This window comes from Solea solea, chromosome 15 (assembly GCF_958295425.1).
Source record: "Solea solea chromosome 15, fSolSol10.1, whole genome shotgun sequence".
In the NCBI taxonomy this organism is placed as follows: domain Eukaryota; kingdom Metazoa; phylum Chordata; class Actinopteri; order Pleuronectiformes; family Soleidae; genus Solea; species Solea solea.
Window position 1 is genome coordinate 9,106,535 of NC_081148.1, and position 21,343 is coordinate 9,127,877.

Genomic DNA, 21,343 nt, shown 5'->3' on the forward strand with positions numbered 1-21,343 from the left:
TCGTGACGTTTGTCTCGATGCTATCCTAAACGTATCTCTCCTCCTAAGGGTCAGTGTTTTCATTTCCAATGTTTGTTGCTTTTGTAGACTCACTGACTTTGACATACATCATGAAGAGCAGCTGAAACTCTCTTACTACAGCAGTGTCTTGTGAAGTGGGTGCTTTACAAGCGTTGGGCTTTTGTTCCTGTGACTGTGCACTTTGCCAAGTACCGAGTGGTGCATAAAAGGTAAACAGGACACCGTGAATGGGAATTGTACAGCATATAATTTTAATCCCTGGGGTGTTGTAGCAAGGTTAATGTAGGGCTGCGTTTCATCGTGTACTTGATTGCGTTTTAGTGTGTCTTTGCCGAAGCTGACAGCTTTTGCACCGCACTGGTTTCTTTATGGGGGTTTACTGCATTAATATAACACGCATGTCAGGTCAGGTGGCTCCTACGGTTCACTTTGATTTGCCTTCTTTAGTGTGTAGCGAGTAAATTCATGGCGTGATCACCTAAAATGTGATTAATTAATAATTAAAGTTTATTTGTCCGTTCATAGCTTGAGCCTATTGTTCATAAAGTTTTTACCTTCCACACAGCCACACAGAGACTTTTCTCTGTGTGACTGTGTGTTTAGGCTGCAGCTGTAACACCGAGCAATATGCACTGCAATTCTCTCTCACGTTTTGACTTCTCCTTCACTCTTTTTGTCTTCTGTTCTTGTCCCTGAACCACAGTTGTACCGTGTGATGGTGAAGTACATGCACGTGCTCTGCACCTTCTGTAAATGGAAAGCATTGTGGTTTGACATTAACTCTTTTATAGGAATGTGTGAAGATATTTTCACACTTGGTGGTTCTCATAAGGTGCAACAAAAAAAAAACGAGAGTGAGACTTTGTTCTTTAAATTTTACTTCATTGAGTTGTCCCGATTGATTAATGTGCTCTGCCCCTCCGAAATTGATTAAAAATACCAGAAGTGTGCGCCAGCTGATCCTTTTCAGAGGGAATTTGTTTGCATTTTCAGTGAATTCACCTCTCTGTCACTTCCTGGATCCACTGTGACAGCAGGCCTGGGAGTTTGGTGTGAACAGTTAAGCCACACAAGTACTGTTTGACTTTTGTCATGTTTCCAGGAACACTCTCTGCCACCACGGTACCATGTCACTTCTCTTCATGTTGAAAGGCGGCCTTGTATGCATCCTGCGGCAGTGTGTTCAAATATTAACAAATGCTGCAGGCAAATCAGCTTAACTTAAATGTAGAAGGAAGGTTTGTGGGGGGGGGGGGATTACAACATTTGTGTGTGTGCTGTGTGGGGTGGCAGAGAAACTTGACCATAATTGGATCCCCTGACAGCTTTTTGACTTCTGCCTCCTGGAGGACAGGACCCTCTCAGTCTGATGCTTTTATTCACACACAGATGCTCATTATAGCTGTCCTGATCAGTTTGCGCTATGCAGTGGTGATTACATTTAATGACCCAAAGACCATCCGTCTATTTCAGAGTGCCCACTGTCAAGGGTGTTTGTTGGCATTGCAAGATGGTAAATTAAAACAAAATCCATGTGTGCATAGAATCCATTGTTCCTTGTAGTGAAATCGCAGCACAACTAATTCCGTGAGATTTGATGCAACCTCACTTTTCACATGAAGCGTGACTGAGTGAAAAAAAAAAGTTTGACTGGAACAAACAGGCATAGGCCCAATTCTGTTCCCCGTTGTTACCCCTAACCATTAGACCCGGGTTACAAGAGGTAGTGGATAAAGTGGGACAAGCCTTCACCCTGACACCTCATCACATAAGCAGATGTGACATGTTTTTGCTGGAGATTCAACAGAAACGACAAAAAAACAAATACTGGTGCACCAGTTATGGCATGATCAAGAGTTGTTGTAGTTAATTTAATTATTTTTTAAGATACTTTATTAATCCCCTTAGGGAAATTATTCTCTGCATTTTGACCCATCCTAGAATTAGGAGCAGTGGGCTGCCACACTGAGTAGCACCCAGGGAGCAATGGGGGTTGGGTACCTTGCTCAGGGTTACCCCAGCCCTTTTCACCTGGTGGGGACTTGAACCAGCGACCTTCCGGTTACAAGCCAAGTTCCCTTTCCACTTGGCCACAGTATTAGTATTTATAGATTTGGTTAATCTGCGAAAAACCTCAAGTGTGCACCTGAAGAATCTCTATTTTAAGGGCTACTGGGCCTTTACCCTTCACTCTCCTCCTCTACCTCATGAACGTGAACAGCAATATGGAGGGGGTAGAGCTAAGTGTTAGTGGAAGTGGGTGGAATGGGATTGAGCCGTAAAATCAGCTGGTGCATATCATCTCAAGAACTTAAACTTTACTACTTTTCAGGATGGGCTTTATGATGTCTGGAACACTGTTTGAAGCTTGAGGGAGGTCCCATATGTTTGGATTTTAATATTTGTTAAATGTTGCACTAAATGTTTCCAGAGGTTAAACCTAAAATCAAGATCAAGACAAAACAATTCAATGAATTAAAACACCTCATCAAATGTAGGATACTTTATACAGCCAGATTGTTTTTTTTCCTGGGACGTTCAGGGTGACATCAGGAATTCTACATGTTGTTCTTCAGTTGGATTCATGTTGTTTCCCACGTCAGAAAAAATAAATTGCAATGTCCTGTCTCCTTTATATTCTCTTTTTCCAACTCCTGTGGGAAATGCCTGCATGGCTCCCCAGCCAGTCATTAACTTTGTGTCCCTGTTTGTTGCTGGACAGGTCATGCAAGGTTTTTTTTTTGTTTTTTTACAGCATTTTCATATAAAAAATAAATAATAAAAGAAAAAACTGCCTGCGGGAAGGTAAAAACCAAAGCAATGAGCTGTTCCATAGAGCTGTGAGAACCAGACATTATGGGGACAACCCTCTGCAGAAGAATAGGGACGATGTGACTCAAGAGGAACAACAACAATTCAGAAATCCGAAGGTTCCACTGCAGAGAGTGTGTGCTCTTGAGCAAATAGTCAAACTTTGAAGTGCTCAGTGTCATCGGTGCATGAATATGTGAATGAAAGTACTGCGCTGTCCTGTTTCTTTAATCTGGAGCTTCAAACTCAAGCTGCAAAAAGCCATTAACAACTTATTCTCTCTAATCTGCTACACCACAGCCTTTTTGGAAGATTTAAAGCTTCAAGCAGCTTGATGCGGGCCCTCACAGCCACCGTGCTGCCAGCAGGAGGCGCTATATGACCTTGAGCTAGTCTCCATGTGCTGATGTTTTCAGGCCAGGTCTGTTGTCAGGTCTCATCAGTCCATGTACGACAAAGTTACAGGGCACAGCGTTGCTTTTTCGTGGCGAATGGTCGAAATTCGCCAAAATGCTGATGGTTGCCGTGGCAATCTGCGAGTTTTCATCTTTGATGTGTTTAGTACCAATTGATGAAACAGTTTTATATTGGTACAATGATCGTGCTCGGACGAGTTTGTTCATTTACCAAACGTGCAAATCGCCAAGATGGATGCCAAATTCAACATGGCCGACCGACTTCCTGTTGAGTTGAAGCCATGGTCTCAATAGGTTTTTTTGTTCCACCAAGTTTCGTAAAATTGCTTTGTCCGGGTTTCACCTTTAAGGGGCGCTACTGAGCCATTTTGCAACACTTTTATGTATTGCCTATATTTTATAAAACATTTTGCCGGCTCTGATTTGCGTGCCAAAAATGCGATCCTTTCTGAAGAAGCAAAAATTCACCACTGTGTGAGTTTCTGGCCTTAATTAAAGAAAACTGACCTGCATGATTTATCAGCATGAACCAGTCAGTGCAAAAAATAATCTGTTTTGATTATTTTGAATAACACCCCAACACCTCAGTGAAAATCTCTGGTAGATGGAATAAAAACAAGGTTAAAGCTCTAGTGTGCAACTTTTGCTGTCGCTTAACGGCTGTGAATAAGGTCTATTACTGCAGGTTTATTCAAGGCATGCTTGAACATTGCATATGCATATTGTACTCATTGTTCACTAATATATACAGTATGTGCTGTGATTGCCAATGACAGAATTTAACAGACATAAAAAGAACAAAGTTGGTGGCGCCCTTAGACGTTTGCACAGTGCTCTCTAAAGGTTACACACTAAGATACTGCTTTTTTTTGGGGGGCCTTTCTGTTGCAAACACTGTGTGTATAAACAAACCCACTGTGAGTTGAGTGCATCTGAGATGAATGTTGATGTCTGGGGTTAAACCAAGTCTATTCCTTCCCAAGAAGCCACATTGTTCATGCATTTCCAGAGATTGAGGTTGCCTCCACTTCACAATAAAGGTTTCCTCCTCTGCAGGTAGCACTGGTTTGCATGATTGGTTTCGATGGATGGGTTTATTGCTTATTTCTCACCAGCGTGTGGGAGATATTCATCATTTCTCAGCACTCGCCAGAGTTATGTGTGTGTGCATATGCATGTTTGGGATTCTCATACCATCTCACGAGTCATATTTCCATAGTCAGTCTGACATTTATCTGAACTGAATGGGGCAGGGTTACATAACATGTACAACATGATGTTTTTTTTGTTTGTTTTTTGTCAGTCAACCGCTAGCTGCCCCTGATTAAAATAAAAATAAATGCACCAGGCCATGTAGAAATAAAGTGTTTATTTTTTTTTTTAGCTTTGTCTACTTAGTGTTCACTGAACTAGTGCTGTAGGAAAAAAAGTAAAATGCTGGGCCAAAATGAAAAGACCTTCTCAAAACAGGACACGGCACAATGGGAGCCTTCGAATAAACATGCTTCAGAAGAAATTGAAAAATGTCTTTTCAAAAGCCTGAATTGCAGATAACACTGAGAAACACAAATCTGCAGCTGAGCATTTTCTGTACAACCTCCTCAATGTCACCGCCTTTCATCGGTCTTATCTGTATTCACTGGACACATTGTTATGCTTAAAACCTTTAACATCGGGATGTCAGACAAGGTATTATATGACACACTCGCCAGAATAACTGTCATCATTTGCCACAAAAAGGCTAGAACTAAAAACTTCAAAAGTTCAAAGGTCAAAGGTATATTATGAGTGTGCTTGTCTTGTATGCTTTCACACAGAGACATAGACAGTAGACATTTTGCTTTTGATTCTTTCTTGAGGTTGCATTTTTCTGGCAGTGGCTGTGCTATTTTCTGTTCTTCCCACACTGCTGGTACGTGATGGCAGATACATTTAACCTCTCTGAAACAAGGTTGACAAAGGTGAGGATGCAGCGTGTACGTGCATGCAGGTTCAGGTCACAGAGCTGCTGTTCATGCAGTGGTAGCTAGGGAAGAAATTGCAGCTTATGGGTAGCATTATGGAGGATTTATATTATATCTGTATATATCTGTAGTAATATGTATGTCTATATCAGTGGCGATTGCTCTAAGAGAGTAAGGGAAGCTCTGTTTCCGCTAAAATATCTTCAAATGTGTTGTATTTACTAGTGTTGTAGTACTCGAGATTGGTCTTGACTTTTTCAAGGTCTCGTCTCGGACAGTGTTGCCAGATCAGATTGACAGTTTCCAGCCCAATCACATCGTAGAACCCGCCCAATCCAATAAAAACCAGCCCAAACCACGAAGTTGCCAGACACTCGTGTAAAACCGTAAAATCATAACACATAGACATCCAGAGCTTCATATAGCATCAAATAGCCACACATAAATGATAGATTAACAGGTAATTAACAGGTCGTCTCCTGTGACAGCCGCGATCCAGGTCTTAAGTTCAGGGTCTGTCTCCCATTCGTTCCTGTAGCATTTCTTATATTTTCCCCACTTCGGCATGATGCTGCTGCTTAGCCGCTTCATATTTAGCGCGGCTACAGTGCTGAACTGACGTCACGGACCGCTACGTTGCCATGCCGATTGAATAGCCCACAACTACCTCAATTATTTATTTATTTAAACTATTTATTTATTTATTTATTTGAGAGAGAGAGAGAGAGAGAGAGAGAGAGAGAGCTGTTTTTACAATATTAAAAAACCCGCCAAATGTGGACAAAAGCAGCCCAAATTTTATTCACCCGCCCAATGTATTTTTTCCCCGCCTGACGTAAACAAAAGAAGCCCAATTGGGCGGAAAACCGCCCAATCTGGCAACACTGGTCTCGGAATCAGCTGCATTTTTACTCGGTCTCGGGCAAAGCGGACTCGGGATTTCGCTGGATTTAGCGGTCTGGGTCTTGTCTCGGTCTCGACCCCTCAAAGTCTTGGTCTTGTCTTGGTCTCGATACACTGTGGTCTTGGTCTCGGTTTAGGTGGTCTTGACTACAATACTAGTATTTACAGTACTAAACAAGCGTTAGAAAGCGATTGGAACGTGTCACTAGTTTGTTCAGACTCATGTTTATCAGATTGTCTTACGTGATTTTCCCGCACCAGCCGTATTAAATCCACTTGAAGCTCAGCTTCAACTGTTCTCTGTGGGATGGCACTCACTGCGGTGCGCTCGACAGTGATTGGACAAATGTGGCAAAATCTTATATATACACTCTATATATACACTTATATACCTATATATATATATATATATATAGTTCCCTGATGCACATGGGAAAAGGGAGAAGGCGCAGGTTTTTCCTGACTCTTTCTCATCTTTGCCTCTTTAATGTTTTGCAACTCGGTACAACATGATAATGAGTAGTAAAAAAAAAAGAGCAATAAAAATACAACTTGATCTCTTTCAGTCTACTTTCAGGATTGCAATCCTGATCTTAAGAGAGAGGAAAAAAAGGCTAAATAAAAGAGTACAAACAAGATTATAGTGCAACGGCATCTCTTCTGTCCTTGGACGCAACCTGTGATTGAAAACAGGATAATGATAAAGCACATAAGGCCACATACTGTGTTTTATAACTGTAAGTAAATGAGATAAAAGCTGCTCAGTCATGGTGAGTTAATGACTTTAGCTCATGTTACGTGCCCTTAATGTCTCTATTTTGAAGAAGGGAGCTCTTTATAGGAGATTATTTGGGCCTGGAGTCTTTCCATACACATTATACTAAAAGCCAAGCTTGAAGCTAAAGATAAAGAGGGAGATGTCTTCAGATGTTTTTTTTTTTATTGCATCCTATTCTGGCCGTCTCTCTTTGTCTGCGCCAGCTCAGTGGGAGGGAGCAGGAGAAGATCCATGTCCCGGGGAGAGTATTTGTCAGTAACAGATCAGCAGGTGCTGCTGCAGTGGCAGGTATCTCCATCACCTCTATACTGTCTTCTCCTCCCCTGCACTGATCAGCTCCTTATGTCTGTCTAAGTGGAGCCTGGAAACACATCTGCTGCCAGTGAGACCCTTTAACAACTGGGGACTCGTTTGTATTTCCTTCTCTGTGGAAGTCTGGCCAATAGCTCAGGTATTTCATCTCTACCTTTAAAGCCAACAGAGGTGGATCTGTCTGAGGAGGAGTTGAACTCAGAAATGGAGAACGTTTATGTGTTGCACACCACGCCTTTTCCTCTCCGTCTGCTGAGCACTAAGTGTCGTGACAGGCTTCTTTTGTCTCGGAGCACATTGACTCTTTTATGTCAGCCTCCGCACACACTCTTCATCACAGACTCCGTAGCTCTCCCATATGGTCTTGAGTGAGACCAGGAAACAAAGTATTTGCGAGATGGACAGACGCAATCACAGATTGTTTTCTTGTCAGCGCACATCTGTCGAGTGCCTTTCCAATTCTCGGGTACATCAGTAACACGGTTGACAGGAGATGTGATACATAGTCTCAAGGTGCTGGTTTAAGAGAAGCTTCAGAGTAAACACTATATTATCTTTTGGTCGTCATAGCAGAGGTCTCCTAAAGGTATCTGATGATCAAAAAAATATCTCATAGAATCTTAAGTTAAGGCTTTAGTGCATAAGCTTTGGTGATGTTTTGTTGTTGGTGGTATTTTTCTGCCTCTGCAGAGTCTTTGTTAACACAAAGAAGATACAGAAACAATATTTCCATGCTGTGTCCTTCATCTGAAAACAAGCTCTGTTCAGCACTTTCATCAGGCCAGACTGAGGGAGTGTGTGTGTGTATACAGTGGCAGTGCAGGGGCAAGAAGAATTCAACCTGTCAAATTGCTCAATGAACCGGTTTTATAAGCAGTAGCATTGACTTTTTCAATTCCCTTTTATTTGTATAGTGCCACATACATTATCTCAAGGCACTGTAAATATTAAGGCAGAAACCTTTACTATATTATAGGGAGTAGAAAACACCAACAGTTCACGCAATGAGCAAGAGTTATAGAGACAGAAGAGAGAGACCAGGAGCAGTTGTGTCAAGTTATAGGTTTAGACAGGACAGTTCTGAATTGGTTATGACATGTTTATAGTACTACAAAGTAATTAATACACGCAGTAACATAGATTATTGATAACAATTAATCATAGAATAATACTGATGGCAATACTACTACTGCTAATGATAATAATAGCCCCAAAACTGGATCTGGAGCCTGCAAGAGGAGGACAGAGAGAGAGAGCGAGGACAGGGAGGAAAGACACCAACTAGGGAGAGAAAGAACAAGGTTAATGACATGTAATGAAGTCATAGTCATACTCTGAGTGTGAGAGAGCATGAGTGTGAGTGCACCACAGAATTTCCACCAGCAGTCTAGGTCTATAAGAGCATAACTAAGAGATGGTTCGCTGCGCCTGCTTTAACTGTAAGCTTTATCAAAAAGTAAGGTTCTTTAAGGTACGATTGGGGCCTGATCATTACGTGCTTTGTACGTGACGAGGAGGATTTTAAATTGAATTCTACAGGGAGCCAGTGTAGAGAAGCTAACAGTGGAGCTTTCTAGTTCCTGTCAGAACTCATGACGCCGCATTTTGGATTAACTGGAGAGTTTTATCAGACTTGTTGGAACGTCCTGATAGTAATGAGTTGCAGCAATCTAGTCTAGATGTAACAAATGCATTAACAAGTTTTTTCATCATCCTTTAATTTCTAATTTCAAATTTTCGGTATGTTCCGCAGGTGGAAGAAGGCTATTCTGGAAATTAGTTTCATGTGTGAGTCAAAATATATCCTGGTCAAAAATAACCATTTCAAAGTCCTTTTGTTAAATGTACCTCTCTAAAGGTAGAGTGGAGCAGCTCTGAGAGATCAGCTGCTTTTTCCTGTACCAAAAACCAGGCTAAAGCTCAGATCGTCTTAAGACGTACTTGTTCTCCTTGGTGCTGTTGACTATGTGCAGAACTGCTCTTATCTCTGTTTTTACAGGCCTATGGATGATTTTGTTACTTGGATTGAGGCATTCCTGGAATTGAACAACATGATTTGTTTGCGGCCTCATGGATGAATATAGCTGTGTGTCATCTGCATAACAGTGCAAGTGTATGTTGTGCTTTCTAATAACGTTCCCTAGAGGAAGCATGTATAGGGTAAAAGGTATAGGCCCAAGCACCGAGCCCTGTGGAACTCCATAATTACTTATGAGAAACTTACATAATATCTTTATAATCCAACCTATTTGCAACTGTCTTGCTTTATTAGCTCAGTGTTGCTGTTGCCTCTGTCTGTCTTGACAATGAATTACTTCCTGTGTGCAGTACGGGAATGTAGATGACACATATTCAGGATTGTGTAAACTAATATGACAATTGCAAGAATTTAATGGACATTTGTTAATTTTTAAAAGAAAATGCACTGTGATTTTAAAGTCAGGACAATTTCCTTGTGGGTTGCTGTGCCTGATTTTGATGTTATTTGCTTTGAATGTTTACTCATTGTTTTAATATCTACTTATGACTCAGCTCCTGCCTTTGCTCCCATGTGTGATGAACTGCAGACATGTAGGAGGAGATAATGAAAAAGTTTGACAAAAAAAAGTGATGATGATAAATGAAAAGGTTGTTGAGATCAGAAGGTTTTCTCACAGAGTGCTGCTGAAAGGAGACTGGGTTAAGCTTCATCAAAGCTACCTGGCAGGTGCAAGCGCAAGGATCAAGGATCGGAGAGTGATTCAGCAGGGTCAAACAGATCGATGTGAGCCATTTCAAACATGCTAAACTAGGATTTGGCTGTAATGAAGTTTCGCCTCCCTGGAGACAGCAAGCTGGAAAGGGTGAAAAAGACTCCAACAAAGAGAATAACTCTCACTTCAATTATCTGAGTATGTGAAACATTAAGATTCTCAGAGTTCATACATCTTTTAACAAAAACTGGATCAGGCATACAGCAAAACCTTTGAAAAGTAGCCTTGGTCCAGAGAGCTGCATGCTCGGAAGTCTCCCTATATTTGTAACCATTACACAATATTGTGGCAGTAAACCGAACATTAGGGCTTAATGCAAACCTCAAAGAAGGGATTATGAAGAAATTATATTCATTTAGTTTTAAAAATACCATTCTGGAAACAATGAATATCAGTCTTTTAGATTGTGTATTGTATGCTTTTTCGGCCAGACAGACAAAGGCCCAAATTAAGGGGTTTTGTGAGGTTAAGTTGCAATTGAATGCAGGAACAACAAACTGTTCTGTTTTTTTTAGTTACAAATGGAAAAAAAACAAACCACTTAGCTATTGCTGTGGCCCGAGGGTATAGATGATGTCATCTTTTTCCTACTTTGTTCGAAAAAGTCATAAATTTCATCCAGGTTTAAATTATTCTGAATTCAGAAAAGCTTGTTGCCTGAAGACCAAACGTCAGGGAATAGCTAGATGTTTTCTGCTGGGTCGGGCTGATGCAATTCTCACAGTAATTGTAGTCACTGAATGCATCTTATGTAACACGCCATGAAAAGCAGATCAAATACATGTAACCCTGATAATCCATGTATCATTCGTTCGTTTGTTTTTCAAAATGAAACGAAAAATGAAAAAAAAAACATTACAAGCATTTCCTGTTTTGTTCGGTTTAGATTTTTTTTATGCTTTTTTCTGGAACCAGAGGACATGACCACGAAGACCGTATCTGTCGTGTCTGTCTGTCATAAGTTAGAAAGATATTCACAGATTTGAACTTCCGCCATCAATTTAAAGGAAACATTGCTGAAACATTTAAATATTACTGATCACTGAAGGGGCCACACGGTTGGTCTAGTGGTTAACGCTCTTGCCTTTGCAGTGAGAAGACCTGGGTTTGAGTCCCTGTTGCAACAAGGGTCTTTCTGCATGGCGTTTGCATGTCCTCCCTGTGTGTGTGGGGGTTTTCTCCAGGTTCCTCCCACAGTCCCAAAACATGCAATATGGGGATATGGTAAATTGACCATAGGTATGACTGTGAAAGTGAATGGCTGTTTGTCCCTATATGTTGCCATTTGATGGACTGGCAAACTATCCAGGGTGTGACCCCGCCTATCGCCCTCTGTCAGCTGAGATTGGCACAGCATCCCCTGCGACCATCCTGAGGAGGATAAAGCGGTAGAAAATGCATGAATGTGTGTATGATCGCTGAAATTCAAATCTGTCAATAGCTTTCCAACATATGTTAGGTTTCAGAGTTCCTCGTTTTTTTTTTGAAAATCAAATAACCAGTTCATTATCTGTTTTTTCTTTTCATTGTGAACATGATACATATATTCCTGATGGTATTTTGGTATTTTACTTGCTTTCCAATACAAATTTAAAATTCAACTCCGTGTCTAAAAAGCAGAAATTGGTTCCAGGGCAGATAGTTATAATTTTATCATATGCATATCCTTTTACTTGCAGTTTCACCTCTGATAATCTATTCAGGGTTTTAGACAGACTTACATCGTTGTCACATTGTCCTTGGTCCACTGGCCTTGGACACATTGGAAAGCTTGAGTTGAACCCTTTTTTGTTAAAGGTGCGACTCACTGATGTATGAAGACAGACTTTGTGAAAAATGCCTTCCGACATGGCACAGAGGCAGACAAGTGTCAGCCGCAGCAGACAGTGGAGGAAATCCCTATCAAGTCAGTTTAAAGGATTTCAGCATCTTCCTCATCTGCATGTTGGGTGACAGACACAGTGATTCGTTAGCATGACTCAGCACCTGTGTCTCTTCATTTTAAAGTCTTTTTAAGTCTCATTGCCCCTCACAGTACACATTTATTACAGTCACACTCTGAATTGGAACGATTAGTGGACACATCTATTAGCATGACTGTGCATTTTGAACATTTTGTTAATACTGAACTGAACAAAACTGCTAAAGCCAATTATTTTGTTTGAGCATTTATGAAAAAGCACATGAAATAAACTTAACAAATGCTTATTACAAGTATGGTGTTGTATTTAACTACTACTACTATTTGACTATTTCATTTTTCTTTTTTTTTTGCAAAGTCTGCGTCCACTTATACACATGACAAGAATCACGATTATTAAATCAAACATCAACCACGCTATCACTACACCACAAGGACAAAAAACATGCAGCTGTCCACCTTTGGTTCCTCATACTCACTATCTACACCAGGGGTCTCATACTCAAACGAGAAAAAAGTTCAATTATGGGGGAAATTAGCTTAAAATCATATCTCAATATGCCATCATGATAATGCAAATATGATATTCATGATGATATTGCATCTAAGTGTTGAAAAATATGAACAATACACAGAGAAAAACATATTTATGATGGAAATTGAACAACATGATAACTGTAATAAAACACTAAACATGCTTATATATGTAGATATATATCATTTTACATTAAATACATTTAAAAGTGTGATTCATTCAACCTTATTATAAAATGTTGTCACTGTTCATGACAATAACTAACATATAGTAATTATTATAGTATTATGTTCTGTCTTCACATACTAGAAAACATAGCAAACCTAGAAAAATACACCATAATGATACATACTCAAATACAAATACAAATATTAATCATTAAAAAAACAACAACATACACAACATACAAAGTCAGTAAGGCAATACATATCTTCATCATCACATAGAAGTTCACACACATCAGATGATTATCTTCGACCCATGTGCTTTGCACACAGAGGGTCACCACCATGGAGCGGTCAGGTCATGGGCCAGTTCTCATTATAACTTGATATTAAGAGCCGGGCCACATGTGACCCTTGAGTTTGAGACCTCTGATCTACACCATCATGTAATGGACTTCTAAGTTCACACCAACACCTTATTTACCAACCCCTGTTATTTCATCAATTCCAGAAATGACACAAAACTTAATTACACACAGATCAAACAACTAAAAACAGCTAAAAACTCTCCCACTGCTCTTGAATACGGCATTTTTAGATGTGAGATCTGACCTAACTATAGTTTATCCACACTTATAAGAAAAGGTATCCTTACAGAAACATTACATTTGATACTATCACTCAACTGTTAAAGGGAGTCCTCCTGTTTTCCCTTTGTCAGTTTACAAACCACCTAAACATTGTTCGTCTTGTATAAGAATCCTGATTTAAGTTGATTTTACCTGCATGTTGACAATCCTTAAACTCATTTGCCTCAGAATTTTTAAATCTCGCAGAATATTACTCAACCTTCCCGTGACAAATGCAACACTTTGGACCTTGTAATGACGTATAGTCTGTGTACTAACACATCTTCAATTTGCGGATGTTGCCTTACTTGATCACTTTAGTTTTTTTCTGTGGATAGTTTTCTTCAACAGGATGTTCCAGAATGAGCTGTTAGGAAATGCTATCACACCACTGCATTGGCTGCACATTTTATTGATCTTAACACAACCCTCCTGCAGATATTTTACCCTCTCGTGATCTTAGTCTAGATAGTTTGAACTGTAAATTAAGATCGGCCTTGGACTCATTAGCCCCAGTGAAATTAAAGAAAACCATCTCCGCCCTGGAGAAACGAGAACAATAAAACAATTAAAAAGAAAGGAGCAGAAAGCAAATGGAAAAAAATAATTACCTAAATTTGCTTGAAAAACTGACGATGAAACTAAATACTATTTTCAACTATTGACTATTTAAAATAAACAATTTAACTTCAACTGGAGTGACTTTGCTGTCCACTTTATAAAATCGAATCAAATTAAGATCAACTTTAGTCCATAGACCCTGAACCGTGAGGGTGTTTGTTTGCACATGAGCCATTTTGTCCTGGTTGTTGCTGAAATGTGAGACAATTGATTCACAACTAAAACCAGCTACCTGGTCTTTTATTAGATCCCATTCTCACGTTGTTGTTTTTTTTGTTTTTTTTAACCCCCCCCCAAAAAACACTTTATAGCAGAATAGAAACAGATTTACTCAACATTCCAAACTCCTCTCTTTATTCTGGACGTTTTCACAACTGCTTTAAAAACTGCCATGGTTAAATCTGAGAAATAACAAGCACTGTAGTTTTATGAAGTACAGACCAGTTTCTACCATTTTTAGGTAACATTGTAGAAAAAACCTGATCGGTTGAGTCATTATTATTTTTTTTTTTTAAATGTACATAATGGAATCTTTATTCTAAGCCATTCTTGAACCTTCTTGGTTTTGATGCTGTTAGTTTAGAACTCACCTCACTACTAAATATTTTATTTTAGGCATGAATGAATCCTCATCTCAGACCTATAATTGGAAGTTTGATGTGCGACAGGGCTCAATTTTAGGTTTATCTTTACTGGAGATGTCATCAGGAGATGGGGCATCAATGTCCATGTTGGCTGGAAACACACTTTGCATCGCTATGTCTCTTAATAACTCTTTTAGACATCAAATCCTGGATGGCAGCTACTTTTCTTCAGCTCCACCAGGACAAGGTTCTGAAGCCCAGAGAGAGACCAAATGAATCTGAGACTGAATTCTCTGGCTTTCTACGAACATTTCCACAGCGCGAGTTTAACCAGCCGCCGAAGAGACTTTGATTCATACGTTTATTACTTTTTGAATTGATTATTGGCATTCTCTACTGGTCTTCCTAAAACAAGTGTAGAGTATAGATCAACTTCATTTAGTAGAAAACACTGCTGTACACGTGTGGACTCAGACCTGAAAGAGAGCTCACATAACCCCAATTAATACTGACGTCTGTGCGCTGGTTCCCTTTGTGCTTCAGAATTGATTTAGAATCACTTTTGAAGCTCTTAATGATCTTGGGCCGTCGTAGCTGTCTGACTCGCTTTTAACCCAACAGCCTTCAAGAATGTGGTCACCTTTTAATTATCCCTAAAGTTGGAACAAAAACCCACAGTGAGGCATCAACGTTGCCTGTGTTGTTTCTTCTATTTCAAACGGGTAAGATTGTGTGTATTTTTCCATTCTTAATGAGCTGTTCTGGCCTTTGTATGCTTAAATTGACGGTGTATTGTATGTAGTGTATGGTGTATGAGTGTGACTGTGTGGGGGATTTCTTTAGTGTGTTTTTATGTGAAGCATTTTTGTTGCATTTTATGTGTATGAAAAGTGCCAAATCTGCCTATTGTGTCTAAAAAAGCAAATTTGGACTTCAGGCACATATACAGTATATCTTTATAGCCCCTCGTATTTTTCAATTTCAGGATTATGACACATTTTAAGTGGTTAAATACATATTCTCTATTTCCACATTGTTTTTTTTAATGTAAGTCATTAGTTTTGGAGTGGTGATTGAAGGAGGTTCTTCTGAAAAAAAATAGCGACTACTTGTAACAAATTGATGTGAGATAACTTTCTTTTGAAACTTAGTTTCAAAAAATGTAAACACTGTCTGGAGTTTAATTTGTAGCGGCCAAATCAATCAAGTCATAAACATTATGTTTCCATTCTCTTAAATGTGAGGATTTTGCTGCCTTTGTTGTCGTGCCATTTAAGAATGTTTTTGAAGTTATCGATCAGGCAAATGTACTGCAATTTGAATAGAACACGTTGAATAGAGAGAACATTCTGTCACCAAATAAATGAATGAAAACTGTCATTCATGAAGTGGCTCAACAACTAGATTGCAGCATATTTTCTGCACATCTTCATGGTTTTCTTTCCAGATTTAAAAAACAACAACAAAATACTTCATCTTTTTGGCTCAAGCTAAACATTATTCTCACTATTTTATTGCACTTGGTGAGCCCCAGATCATCAAATTGCCCATGAGATAAAAACATTCCCATCAATTCAGTCTGCTGTCATATCATTACATCTGTCAAAATTCAGCATACATTTAATATGAAAAGAAAGATTTTCCATATCTAAATCTAAATATGATAAGACTATCATTGGTTAATTATAGTAAATCTGTTTTTTGTCTGGCAGAAGAAGCAAAGTCAACTTAGTGCCCACAGACATGGACTGGCAGTTTTAGTTGTCCAACACAGTTGTGTTTATGTAGTGCATGAGATTGTACCTGATCAAATTAGCGTTTTAATTTCCCTGTCTTGCTGTGGGGTGTTTTATTAAAGCGTGAGCATGTACACTGTTTACCACTATGTCATTTTCTAATTTATTTTAATAGCATAAAACATTTGCAAGGCAAATTATCACATGTGTTGCATTTAATTGTTATTTTATGCATCGCTGGGCACAATTTAGAGTTTGAGTAATGTCTCAAAGAAGGAATCAGACAACAATAAATGAATCCACAAGTTTGATCATTTCTGGCTAACACACATTTGCCGAGTTGCTGGGAAGATTTTGACAATATTTTGATATCATTTTGAAATCTTAATTTGTAGACCTGAACAATAACTGTGTACAAAGCAACAGTTTTGAAGATATTTGTTAAATCGGTTTTAGTAAATAATATGTAAGACAAAGACTAAGAAAACCAAACATTTTTTGACATTTATGAAACCACAATCTGTAAAGTGTTTACACCAAATCCAAATTGACTTTCACTGTTTTCTGCCATTCTATAGGTCATAGTCGTTGATTGGTCAGAAAATGATGGTTAATAAATAATGAAATAGACTGTTAGTAAAGGCACTTTTGGTCATTTACTGGATAACGAGGCAGTTTTCTGCTATTTTAAAGCCAAAAGATTGATGATAATCATTCAATTAACTGTTAACAACAGACTCACGTAGACACAACTTTATGAACAATTTTCTACAAAACTTGTTTCAGTTAATTCTGCTGGTTGAAAGTCACATTTGTCTTCCCTTACTGACACCTTTCCTCGGTCTTGTTTTATTGTTGCACAGTAGATGAATTCATTTGACTTTCACTTTTATTTCTGTCCTCTTGCTTCAGGCTATGGCTCTAACTGAAGCTGCTACAGCTGGTGATGAGCAGCAGCAGCAGCAGCAGGGAAAGGTTACCTGTCGACTGCAGCTCTTTCATACAGCTTGTCCTCATGATAGTGTTTGCAAGTGTGTGTCTGCTCTGTTCTGCATGAGTGTGTGACAGTAACAGGGACACTGTGAATTGATGCAGAGAGACGCGGCGAAGTTCACTTCTTAAATATTAATCAGCACGGTCCCCGGAACAACATCTCCCTAACTTTCACTCATCCTCTCCCACAAAGGGCAAAGGAGCAATGTAGCAGCTGCATGTGCATTCAATGATGTTTTCTCATCCAGCAACTCTCCTCTCTGTTGTCTGGAAAGTTTATGTTCTTCTTGTTCTGTCAAAAACCAAACATCAAAACATATAAATTTGACTGGTAAATCAGTGACTTATTTGTTGTCCTCCAATAGTGACAGAAAATGAGTGAATGACTTTAAATGTATCAAATTAGTGAGACAAAACAATTTCATAAGACGATTTGTATGAATTGCAGCCAAACACATGAGTTTAAAACAACTCTCAATCATCTGCCAAAGGGATAAAGACAGTTAATACTTAACCCATATTTATAAATTGTTCTGTCATAGAACACAGAGTGTTGACAAGTTATAGTATATATAGTATAGGTTGATCAGTAGTCGTTTAATTGCCTTTTTTATTATGACTTATTCATGTAAGTTTACACATTTCTCATGCATTAAATAGTTTGAACATTCTGTTTTTATTCAGAATATACAAGCGCACTGCAGAGCAGATACAAAATGAAGATTGGAGCGATGGAGCACAAGTGTTGTTCAGAAAAGGTTTGAATAAGGTAAGCTATTTTGCGCATCATTTGTTATTGTTAAGCTGTTGGGGGTAACGGCCAAACGCGTGGGCCAAAAAGTTTTTTTTTATTAAATAATCAGCAACAAAACAGCAGCTGCTAGAGCAAGGAGAAGAGAGGAGAGAAGTCATTTTTATGTTTTTTATGCTTTCTATTTTTACTGATTTTTTTTTAACATATCTGTACAGCTCTTTGGTCAACCTCAGTTGTTTTTGAATGTGCTCTATGAATAAATTTGAGTGTGTATGTGTATGATATGTAATGAGCCGTGTGGGATGAGCAATGTGCCGCGATTCATTATACACGTAGCAGGTCGCCGCAGAATCAACACTCACCGTCTTATATTGATTCTGTTTTCTTTTCATGTCATTTTTAGCAGCTGTTAATGTGTCGAGTCAAGAGAGGTAAACGCTCTCTCCATCTGCGCTCAATTGCTTTTGCCTTACTGACAGGACCTGGATGTGTGGCACAAAAATTGAACACGAAGAACTGAATTTGAATTGAGAGAAGACGTGAAAGTGAAGTAAGAGAATGAATGAATTAGGGAGCTGAATTTTTCTACCAAATGAAATTACAGTTTCAAATGTATTGCAGCACATACTCTAAAATGACATTCCTTTTTTCGGCGAGTGTAAGTTTGTTTTTTACCTTGACACTTTCGATGAGGATGAAGGAGCATATGTACCAGCTGTCCCACACCTGGGACTTGGTACTATGGGGACACCGCCCCACCATCTGACCTGAGGTCACAGCAACATCATGTGAAAATTCTGAGGAAGATAGCAGGAAGTGCAGTCGAAACTCTCAAGGTAAAGAAAACAAACTTACACGAGCCAAAAAAAAGAATTTTACATGTTGTAAGCTGGAATGAACCTTTTTGATCCACTTTCAAACCAGTGCGTTCCGTTTAAATTGACTTATCAAGTTCAAATTTTAAAAGCAATTATTCAGATTGTTCCATTCAGGTTGAAGTTGATTTTACCCCGTTATTTTGGCTCACCTTTACCTGCACAGAACGCAAACCAATGCCAAGAGATGCGTGTGGAGCAGTCTTGCACTGCAATTTACAGATGGAGCCTTAAAGTTAGTAATGTCAGAGGAGACGGAAAGCAACAGATTTATCATCCACTACAAATGAATAATTTGGAAGCCACTGTAACATGGAACTTGGCTTCCTTGACAAATAATTGATACCCAGAACAGACAGATTTGCTGCAGACCCTGGAAGTATTGTGCTGTTGTTGCAACATCCCTCAACCAAGGGAGTTTAACTTGGGGCCATGCATCAAATGCTGGCTCAGAAAATGTGCTTTGCAACACCACTGGATAATTGTAACAAATCTATTGCTTTTAAATTAACCGCGAGGTAATGAGATGGTTGTAGGGAACAGTACTTTGGCTGTCAAAGTGATTCTCAGAATACCAAATGAAATGTGTGGGACACACATTTCAAGCAAGTAGTTTCATCAGTGGAGCGCTTCACACATTGTGATTTTCAAATGGTACGAGATAACTTCAGAAAGGGCTTTTGTGGACTTTAAATCCCAGATGTCGTGTATTCTGCAGTGGAGCATGGCAAGAGATTAAGGCTTGCTGATTTTTCTCTTCTTGGCCTTTTTTTTTTATTATTTTCAAAAGGCAAGACTGTGCTCTTGTATGGGTGTACATTGTAAAGGTAGAACAGTATCGATACAGTTGAGTATCCCCAGCTCAACATCCTTTATGTCGCTATTTGGTGCATTTATAGGACACCGCCTACAGGTTCAAGTCAGCAGGAAACATTCATTACAGTTAATAATATCTGAGGTCTTTTTTCATCTACTAATAATGAGCTGTGTGGTTCAGTAGCTCTTATGACTATTATCTGGCTTCACTCAAAGTAATACCACTCCACATCTTAATCTTTCCGAGGCACATGGAGATTGAAGTTTGTAGTCCTCAACTTTACTGATTGGCAACCCTAAATCCCCAGATGTCGATAGGCCCGTATGTTCAGCATTCATTTATCTGCAAGCCCAGGCCATTTGAAATAGGGCTGGCTATTACGACTGATTCACTCAAATTAAAGTGATATTTCACTTTCCATACCAGTTGTGCTTACCTGACCTGGTGCATCATTAAATATGTATGTGTGCATTGTTCAACTCACTGCTGTTCTCCAGTACAGTCGTAAAGTCAAACTTAAACCTTAAAAACATAAATATCCAGCCTAAAGTGTCTCAGACACCAGTTTAAGAGGAACCAAAGTGGGAGGAAGTTTCTCTGCGTTACTCAGGTGGAATATAAACGCAACACCGGCAAAATCTTGCAAAATCGCCACGCTTCCTCTACTTTCTGCTCATCTTCACGACACAGAATATAACACGCCCACTGATGATGTCACAGTTCGCGAGGAAGAACCACTATTTTTCAGTTCCAGACCAAACACGCAAACACGGTTCAAAATTAGATTCTGCCCTGCCCGTGTGAAAGGGCTAGTTTTGCGTGGCCATGATAGTCTGGCAAGATATTTGTTAGAGGATACAGGAAATTGCATATTTTGAAAGAGCGACAGAAGGATTTTATCAGTATCACTCTCAGATCTTTTAAATGAAAAATCAAGTCCTTAATAGGAAAACTCTTTTGTTGTTGTTGTGTAGTTTTTGTACAAGTTCCTGACTTTATATGTTATTGTCTGTTGAGCAATTGATGCCCTTATGATGAGGGTAGGATTTATTTATGTGGTGTCTTTTTTACCATATGTTTTCATTAGCAAGTGTTTTCACTGCCACTGTAGGATGAAATAAATATGCTGCTGCTGTGAGAGGAGAGCAATTCTGTATCTGTGTTCTGGAACTGACAGAACCTCTGACACTTTTCTGTATCTTGAACAGAAATCTGACAAGTGGCTTGTGAGGGGATACAAAGCAGGGACTGTGGAGGAAACAGAAACGCTGTCACTGCCAGTTTTTGTCTTTTGTCTCCTCTCTGAAAGGCAGGAGGAGCTCTTTTATAGCTTCTAGTTTTTACCACTGGGTGTGAGAAGATTGCCTTTTCTTTCTTGATTAGCCAATTCAGATTGTTTGTTTGACCTGAAGGTGTTGTTTGAAGTTTTCCACAAGCTTTTAAACACCTCTATACAGTGGGTTGTTATTTAAACAGGCCTCCTTCTGACTGGCGCTCACAACTTTAAATGAACTTCCTCCAATAGTTCTTTTGTTCTGTAATGCGTGTCAAATTACAGCTAAACACCACACAGCTTTCATCTGGATATTCAATAAGTGTTTTTGGCACCGGTGAAGTTCATGTGCTGCAGATAATCCATCATTGTAAACCAATTCTTTTCAGTCACTGGATGAGAAAAAATGTATCTGTAAATAATTAGCTGGAGTGTTGTGGTGGTGATTCAAGTCTATATTGGATGTGATTGCAGCCCCAGTGT